Genomic DNA, 9,711 nt, shown 5'->3' with positions numbered 1-9,711 from the left:
GCTGCCAACTGCCCGCTCTCCGTCACCCGCCAGCCCCTCTGCATACATCTGCTGGGGGTGCTTTTTTGACTTCCCCCATTGTGGCCAATGGGACAATGCCAAGGGGAAAACCTCCAGAGTCCTGCCGACCTCCTGGAACTCCAACCCGGCCTGGAGCCACCGGTTTGTCCCCTTCCCGGTTCTCAGGACCTGCATTGACACTCGGCTCAGCCCCGGCCGCCGCAGCTCCCGCCGGCCCCGGCCAGCCGGGTCCGCACCCCAGGCCGGCGCCTGGAGCGTTTGGACTTTGTCATTTTCATGACTTGTCTCCTCAAACTTTGTTCGACTGCAAGGGGGGCTGCCGCAGTCCGTGCCCAGCCTCCAGGGGTTGCCCCCGGCCCCTGGAGCAGCCAGCACCTCCTCGCCGTCAACACTCTCCCCCCGTGGGGACTTTGAAACTTTTCTGACCGTGCAAGCTTCGTCAAACGGCAAGGGGGCAAGCGGCGGGCTCTGCCCGGCCTCCTGGGGTCCTGCCCGGGGACATCGGAGGCTCAGCGGGGGTTTTCAGCCACCACTGGTAGGTGCGCTTTGGGGGCCCTCCGCAGCCGCCCCGGGCCACCCCTGCAGCCAGCACACTGCTGCCAACAGCCCGCCGCTCTCCCACACCAGCCAGCCCCGTCTGCACACATCTGCCGGGGGTGCTTTTTTGAGAAACACTGTCACTTTGTCAAAGACCGCACACCGCTCGTTCCCTTATACCCCGACAAGGTGTTCGTGCTGACGTTTTGCGAGGCCTTATTTTACCGCCGTCGGCGCTATCAGGGGAAGCGGGCCCGCTCCTTCCGCCCTCCTGGAACCGTGCCTCGGCCCGGAGCGGCCAGGTTTACCCTCATACCGGTTCTCGTGACCTGCATTGACACTCGGCTCTTCCCCGGCCGCCGCAGCTCCCGCCGGTCCGACCAGCTGGGTCCGCCCCCCTGGACGGCACGCCTGGAGCGTTTGGACTTTGTCATTTTCATGACTCGTCTCCTCAAACTTTGTTCGACTGCAAGGGGGGCTGCCGCAGTCCGGGCCCAGCCTCCAGCGGTTGCCCCCGGCCGCTGGAGCTGCCAGCACCCCCTCGCCGTCAACACTCTCTCCCCGTTGGGACTTTGAAACTTTTCTGACCGTGCAAGCTTCGTCAAACGGCAATGGGGGGCAACCGGCGTTCTGTGCCCGGCCTCCTGGGGTCCTGCCCGGGCACATCGGAGGCTCAGCCTGGGTTTTCAGCCACCACGGGCAGGTGCACTCAGGGGGCCCACCGCAGCCGCCCAGGCCCACCCCTGCAGCCACCACGCAGCTGCCAACAGCCCGCTCTCCGTCACCCCCCAGCCCCTTCTGCATACATCTGCCGGGGGTGCTTTTTTGACTTCCCCCCTTTTGGCCTATGGGGAAAAGCCAGGGGGAAAACCTCCAGAGTCAGGCCGACCTTCTGGAACTCCAGCTCGGACTGGAGCCACCGGTTTGTCCCCTTCCCGGTTCTCAGGAGATGCATCGACACTCGGCTCAGCCCCGGCAGCCGCAGCACCCGCCGGCCAGGCCAGCCACGTCCGCCCCCCTGGCCGGCGCCTGGAGCGTTTGGACTTTGTCGTTTTTTTCCCCAAGACTCGCCTCTGCCAACTGCCAAGGACTTCAGCAGGGGCTGCCACGGCTGTTCCCCGCCTCCTGGGGTTCATGCCCGGGCACATCGGAGGCTCAGGCAGGGTCTTGAGCAACTACTGTTGGGTGCTCTCAGGGGGGCCCCTCCACACCCCCAGGCCGACCTCCAGGGGCTGCCCCCGGACCCTGGAGCAGCCTGCACCCCCCTCGCCGTCAACACTCTCCCCCCGTTGGGACTTTGAAACTTTTCTGACCGTGCGAGCTTCATCGGACGGGAAGGGGGCGACCTGCGGGCTCTGCCCGGCCTCCCGGGGTCCCTGCCCGGGCCCCGTGGGAGGTACAGGCAGGGTTTCTCACCTACTACCCGTAGGCACTCTCAGGGGGCCCTCCGCGCCCTCAGGCCGCCCTCCCCGGGCTTCCCCCGGGTCCGCGGAGCAGCCCGCCACCCCTCGCCGCACTGTCTCTCGCCCCCCGTCGGGACTTTGAAACTTTTCCCCCCCGTGCAAACCTCACCGGGGGGCAGAGGGAGAGACCTGCGGGCCGTGCCCGGCCTCCCGGGACTCCCTCCGGGCAGCGCGGGCGGCTCGGACGGGGTTTTCAGCGAGTGCTGGGGGGGGTGTCTTCGGGGGCCCCCCGCGGGCCCCCCGGGGCACCTGCGCGGGGTGGCCCCTGCTGCCAGGCACCCACTCCCCATCGACCATCCAGCCCCCCTACATACATCTGGCGGGGGTGCTTTTTTGAGTTCCCCCATTTTGGCAACTTGGCACCTCCTATGGGGAAACCGGCAAAATCATGCCGACCTCCTGGAACTCCGGCTCGGCCTGGAGCCGCCGGTTTGTCCCCTTCCCGGTTCTCAGGCATTTTCGGACTTTGTCATTTTTTCAGCACTCTGTCAATGCGGCCAGCGGGAGCTGCCGCGGTCTGTGCCCAGGCACCAGGCACTAAAAACGGACACAGTCGGAGGGTCAGGGGGTGTCTCGGCCAGATACTGAAAAACACTCAGGGGGTGCCCAGGCACCAGGCGCTCCAAACGGACACAGTCGGAGGGTCAGGGGGTGTCTCGGCCAGATACTGGAAAACACTCAGGGGCGCCCGGAGGCTGCACAGGGCCACCCCAGGCCGCTCCCCCGGGCACCCGGGCGGCCATATTGGCGGCTGAGACCCCCTCTTCAGCGAACGCCAGGGGGCGCTCAGGGGCACACGGGGGCTGCTCCACTCGCCCCAGGGCGGCCCCCGCGGGTACCCGGGCGGCCATATTGGCGGCTGGGACCCCCTCTTGAGCAAACGCCAGGGGGGCGCTCAGGGACGCACGGGGGCTGCTCCACTCGCCCCAGGCCGGCCTCCCTGGGTACCCGGGCGGGCACATTAGCGGCTGAGACCCCCTCTCCACCAGAGACCGGGGGGCGCTCGGGGACACACGGGGGCTGCTCCACTCGCCCCAGGCCGGACTCCCTGAGGCGGGCACATTAGCGGCTGAGACCCCCTCTCCACCAGAGACCGGGGGGCGCTCGGGGACACACGGGGGCTGCTCCACTCGCCCCAGGCCGGACTCCCTGAGGCGGGCACATTAGCGGCTGAGGCCCCCTCTCCACCAAAGACCGGGGGACGCTCAGGGACACACGGGGGCTGCTCCACTCGCACCAGGCCGGCCTCCCTGAGGCGGGCACATTAGCGGCTGAGACCCCCTCTTCAGCAAACGTCAGGGGACACTCAGGGACACGCGGGGGCTGCTCCACTCGCCCCAGGCCGGCCTCCCTGAGGCGGGCACATTAGCGGCTGAGACCCCCTCTCGACCAAAGACCGGGGGACGCTCAGGGACACACGGGGGCTGCTCCACTCGCCCCAGGCCGGCCTCCCTGAGGCGGGCACATTAGCGGCTGAGGCCCCCTCTCCACCAAAGACCGGGGGACGCTCAGGGACACACGGGGGCTGCTCCACTCGCCCCAGGCCGGCCTCCCTGAGGCGGGCACATTAGCGGCTGAGACCCCCTCTCGACCAAAGACCGGGGGACGCTCAGGGACACACGGGGGCTGCTCCACTCGCCCCAGGCCGGCCTCCCTGAGGCGGGCACATTAGCGGCTGAGGCCCCCTCTCCACCAAAGACCGGGGGACACACAGGGACACACGGGGGCTGCTCCACTCGCCCCAGGCCGGCCTCCCTGAGGCGGGCACATTAGCGGCTGAGGCCCCCTCTCCACCAGAGACCGGGGGACGCTCAGGGACACACGGGGGCTGCTCCACTCGCCCCAGGCCGGCCTCCCTGAGGCGGGCACATTAGCGGCTGAGACCCCCTCTCCACCAAAGACCGGGGGACGCTCAGGGACACACGGGGGCTGCTCCACTCGCCCCAGGCCGGACTCCCTGAGGCGGGCACATTAGCGGCTGAGACCCCCTCTCCACCAAAGACCGGGGGGGCACTCGGGGACACACGGGGGCTGCTCCACTCGCCCCAGGCCGGACTCCCTGAGGCGGGCACATTAGCGGCTGAGACCCCCTCTCCACCAGAGACCGGGGGGCGCTCGGGGACACACGGGGGCTGCTCCACTCGCCCCAGGCCGGCCTCCCTAGGTACCCAGGCGGGCACATTAGCGGCTGAGACCCCCTCTTCAGCAAACGCCAGGGGACACTCAGGGACACACGGGGGCTGCTCCACTCGCCCCAGGCCGGCCTCCCTAGGTACCCGGGCGGGCACACTAGCGGCTGAGACCCCCTCTCGACCAAAGACCGGGGGACGCTCAGGGACACACGGGGGCTGCTCCACTCGCCCCAGGCCGGCCTGCCTAGGTACCCGGGCGGGCACATTAGCGGCTGAGACCCCCTCTCGACCAAAGACCGGGGGACGCTCAGGGACACACGGGGGCCGCTCCACTCACCCCCAGGCCGACCTCCAGGGCCTCCCTCCCGGCCCCTGGAGCAGCCAGCGCCCCCTCGCCGTCAACACTCTCTCCCCCGTTGGGACTTTGAAACTTTTTCTGACCGTGCGAGCTTCATCGGACGGCAAAGGGGGCAAGCTGCGGTCCGTGCCCGGCCTGCTGGGGTCCTGCCCGGGGACATCGGAGGCTCAGCCAGGGTCTTGAGCCACCGCTGGCAGGTGCACTTTGGGGGCCCTCCGCAGCCGCCCCGGGCCACCCCTTGCAGCCAGCACACTGCTGCCAACAGCCCGCCGCTCTCCGTCACCAGCCAGCCCCGTCTGCACGCATCTGCCGGGGGTGCTTTTTTTGGAGAAATACTGTCACTTTGTCAAAGACCGCACACCGCTCGTTCCCTTATACCCCGACAAGGTGTTCGTGCTGACGTTTTGCGAGGCCTTATTTTACCGTCGTCGGCGCTATCAGGGGAAACGGGCCCGCTCCTTCCGCCCTCCTGGAACCCTGGCTCGGCCCGGAGCGACCAGGATTACCCTCATACCGGTTCTCACCACCTGCATCGACACGCGGCTCTGCCCCGGCCGCCGCAGCTCTCGCCGGCCCGGCCGGGTCCGCACCCCTGGCCGGCACGCCTGGAGCGTTTGGACTTTGTCGTTTTTTTTCTCCAAGAGTCGCCTCTGGCACATGCCATGGACTTCAGCGGGGGCTGCTCCCCGCCCCCTGGGTGTCCTGCCCGGGCACATCGGAGGCTCAGCCTGGGTCTTCAGCCCCTACTGGTAGGTGCGCTTTGGGGGCCCTCCGCAGCCGCCCGGGGCCCATCCCTGCAGCCAGCACACGGCTGCCAGCAGCCACCACACAGCTGCCAACAGCCACCACACAGCTGCCAACAGCCCGCTCTCCGTCACCCCCCAGCCCCTCCTGCATACATCTGCTGGGGGTGCTTTTTTGCCTCCCCCCGTTTTGGCCTATGGAGAAAAGCCAGGGGGAAAACCTCCAGAGTCAGGCCGACCTCATGGAACTCCAACCCGGCCTGGAGCCACCGGTTTGTCCCCTTCCCGGTTCTCAGGACATGCGTCGACGCTCGGCTCAGCCCCGGCCGCCGCAGCTCCCGCCGGCCCGGCCAGCCGGGTCCGCACCCCTGGCCGGCTCGCCTGGAGCGTTTGGACTTTGTCGTTTTTTTCTCCAAGACTCGCCTCTGCCAACTGCCGTGGGCTTCAGCGGGGGCTGCTCCCCGCCTCCTGGGTGTCCTGCCCGGGCACATCGGAGGTTCAGCCTGGGTCTTCAGCCCCTACTGGTAGGTGCACTCCGGGGGCCCTCCGCAGCCGCCCGGGGCCCACCCCTGCAGCCAGCACACGGCTGCCAGCAGCCACCACACAGCTGCCAACAGCCCGCTCCCCATCACCCCCCAGCCCAACTCTGCATACATCTGCTGGGGGTGCTTTTTTTACTTCCCCCGTTTTGGCCTATGGGGAAATGCCAAGGGGAAAACCTCCAGAGTCAGGCCGACCTCATGGAACTCCAACCCGGCCTGGAGCTACTGGTTTGCCCCCTTCCCGGTTCTCAGGACATGCATCGACACTCGGCTCTTCCCCAGCCGCCGCAGCTCCCGCCGGCCCGGCCAGCCGGGTCCGCACCCCTGACCAGCGCCTGGAGCGTTTGGACTTTGTCATTTTTTCTCAAAGACCAATCTCTGCCAACTGCCCTGGGCTTCAGCGGGGGCTGCTCCCCGCCTCCTGGGTGTCCTGCCCGGGCACATCGGAGGCTCAGCCTGGGTCTCGAGCCCCCTACTGGTAGGTGCACTACGGGGGCCCTCCGCAGCCGCCCAGGCCCACCCCTGCAGCCAGCACACGGCTGCCAGCAGCCACCACACAGCTGCCAACAGCCCACTATCCATCACCCACCAGCCCCTCTGCATACATCTGCTGGGGGTGCTTTTTTGACTTCCCCCCTTTTGGCCTATGGGGAAAAGCCAGGGGGGAAACCTCCAGAGTCAGGCCGACCTCATGGAACTCCAACCCGGCCTGGAGCCACCGGTTTGTCCCCTTCCCGGTTCTCAGGACATGCATCGACACTCGGCTCAGCCCCGGCCGCCGCAGCCCCCGCCAGCCCGGCCAGCCGGGTCCGCCACCCTGCCCGGCGCCTGGAGCGTTTGGACTTTGTCGTTTTTTTTCTCCAAGACTCACCTCTGGCACATGCCATGGACCTCAGCGGGGGCTGCTCCCCGCCTCCTGGGTGTCCTGCCCGGGCACATCGGAGGCTCAGGCAATGTCTTGAGCCACCGCTGGCAGGTGCACTACGGGGGCCCTCCGCAGCCGCCCAGGCCCACCCCTGCAGCCAGCACACGGCTGCCAGCAGCCACCACACAGCTGCCAACAGCCCACTATCCATCACCCACCAGCCCCTCTGCATACATCTGCTGGGGGTGCTTTTTTGACTTCCCCCCTTTTGGCCTATGGGGAAAAGCCAGGGGGGAAACCTCCAGAGTCAGGCCGACCTCATGGAACTCCAACCCGGCCTGGAGCCACCGGTTTGTCCCCTTCCCGGTTCTCAGGACATGCATCGACACTCGGCTCAGCCCCGGCCGCCGCAGCCCCCGCCAGCCCGGCCAGCCGGGTCCGCCACCCTGCCCGGCGCCTGGAGCGTTTGGACTTTGTCGTTTTTTTTCTCCAAGACTCACCTCTGGCACATGCCATGGACCTCAGCGGGGGCTGCTCCCCGCCTCCTGGGTGTCCTGCCCGGGCACATCGGAGGCTCAGGCAATGTCTTGAGCCACCGCTGGCAGGTGCACTCAGGGGGCCCTCCGCAGCCGCCCAGGCCCACCCCTGCAGCCAGCACACGGCTGCCAGCAGCCACCACACAGCTGCCAACAGCCCGCTCTCCGTCACCCCCCAGCCCAACTCTGCATACATCTGCTGGGGGTGCTTTTTTGACTTCCCCCCTTTTGGCCTATGGGGAAAAGCCAGGGGGAAAACCTCCAGAGTCAGGCCGACCTCATGGAACTCCAACCCGGCCTGGAGCCACCGGTTTGTCCCCTTCCCGGTTCTCAGGACATGCATCGACACTCGGCTCAGCCCCGGCCGCCGCAGCCCCCGCCAGCCCGGCCAGCCGGGTCCGCCACCCTGCCCGGCGCCTGGAGCGTTTGGACTTTGTCGTTTTTTTTCTCCAAGACTCACCTCTGGCACATGCCATGGACCTCAGCGGGGGCTGCTCCCCGCCTCCTGGGTGTCCTGCCCGGGCACATCGGAGGCTCAGCCTGGGTCTCGAGCCCCCTACTGGTAGGTGCACTACGGGGGCCCTCCGCAGCCGCCCAGGCCCACCCCTGCAGCCAGCACACGGCTGCCAGCAGCCACCACACAGCTGCCAACAGCCCACTATCCATCACCCACCAGCCCCTCTGCATACATCTGCTGGGGGTGCTTTTTTGACTTCCCCCCTTTTGGCCTATGGGGAAAAGCCAGGGGGGAAACCTCCAGAGTCAGGCCGACCTCATGGAACTCCAACCCGGCCTGGAGCCACCGGTTTGTCCCCTTCCCGGTTCTCAGGACATGCATCGACACTCGGCTCAGCCCCGGCCGCCGCAGCCCCCGCCAGCCCGGCCAGCCGGGTCCGCCACCCTGCCCGGCGCCTGGAGCGTTTGGACTTTGTCGTTTTTTTTCTCCAAGACTCACCTCTGGCACATGCCATGGACCTCAGCGGGGGCTGCTCCCCGCCTCCTGGGTGTCCTGCCCGGGCACATCGGAGGCTCAGGCAATGTCTTGAGCCACCGCTGGCAGGTGCACTCAGGGGGCCCTCCGCAGCCGCCCAGGCCCACCCCTGCAGCCAGCACACGGCTGCCAGCAGCCACCACACAGCTGCCAACAGCCCGCTCTCCGTCACCCCCCAGCCCAACTCTGCATACATCTGCTGGGGGTGCTTTTTTGACTTCCCCCCTTTTGGCCTATGGGGAAAAGCCAGGGGGAAAACCTCCAGAGTCAGGCCGACCTCATGGAACTCCAACCCGGCCTGGAGCCACCGGTTTGTCCCCTTCCCGGTTCTCAGGACCTGCACTGACACTCGGCTCAACCCCGGCAGCTGCAGCCCCCGCCGGCCCGGCCAGCCGGGTCCGCACCCCTGGCCAGCGCCTGGAGCGTTTGGACTTTGTCGTTTTTTCTCAAAGACCCATCTGTGCCAACTGCCCTGGGCTTCAGCGGGGGCTGCTCCCCGCCTCCTGGGTGTCCTGCCCGGGCACATCGGAGGCTCAGCCTGGGTCTTCAGCCCCTACTGGTAGGTGCACTCGGGGGGGCCCTCCGCAGCCGCCCAGGCCCACCCTTGCAGCCAGCACACGGCTGCCAGCAGCCACCACACAGCTGCCAACAGCCCGCTCGCCATCACCCCCCAGCCCCTCCTGCATACATCTGCCGGGGGTGCTTTTTTGACTTCCCCCGTTTTGGCCAATGGGGAAATGCCAAGGGGAAAACCTCCAGAGTCAGGCCGACCTACTGGAACTCCCACCCGGCCTGGAGCCACAGGTTTGTCCCCTTCCCGGTTCTCACGACATGCATCAACACTCGGCTCAGCCCCGGCAGCCGCAGCTCCCGCCGGCCCGGCCAGCCCGGTCCGCACCCCTGGCCTGCACGCCTGGAGCGTTTGGACTTTGTCGTTTTTTCTCCAAGACTCGCCTCTGGCACATGCCATGGACTTCAGCGGGGGCTGCTCCCCGCCTCCTGGGTGTCCTGCCCGGGCACATCGGAGGCTCAGCCTGGGTCTTGAGCTACTGCTGGTAGGTGCGCTTCGGGGGCCCTCGGCAGCCGCCCAGGCCCACCCCTGCAGCCAGCACACGGCTGCCAGCAGCCACCACACAGCTGCCAACAGCCCGCTCTCCGTCACCCCCCAGCCCCTCCTGCATACATCTGCTGGGGGTGCTTTTTTGACTTCCCCCCTTTTGGCCTATGGGGAAAAGCTAAGGGGAAAACCTCCAGAGTCAGGCCGACCTCCTGGAACTCCCACCCGGCCTGGAGCCACAGGTTTGTCCCCTTCCCGGTTCTCACGACATGCATCAACACTCGGCTCAGCCCCGGCAGCCGCAGCCCCCGCCGGCCCGGCCAGCCCGGTCCGCATCCCTGGCCAGCGCCTGGAGCGTTTGGACTTTGTCATTTTTTCTCAAAGACCCGTCTCTGCCAACTGACGTGGGCTTCAGCGGGGGCTGCTCCCCGCCTCCTGGGTGTCCTGCCCGGGCACATCGGAGGGT

The sequence above is a fragment of the Eleutherodactylus coqui genome, unplaced genomic scaffold (assembly GCF_035609145.1).
Source record: "Eleutherodactylus coqui strain aEleCoq1 unplaced genomic scaffold, aEleCoq1.hap1 HAP1_SCAFFOLD_857, whole genome shotgun sequence".
NCBI lineage: Eukaryota > Metazoa > Chordata > Amphibia > Anura > Eleutherodactylidae > Eleutherodactylus > Eleutherodactylus coqui.
This window is presented reverse-complemented; position numbering follows the sequence as displayed.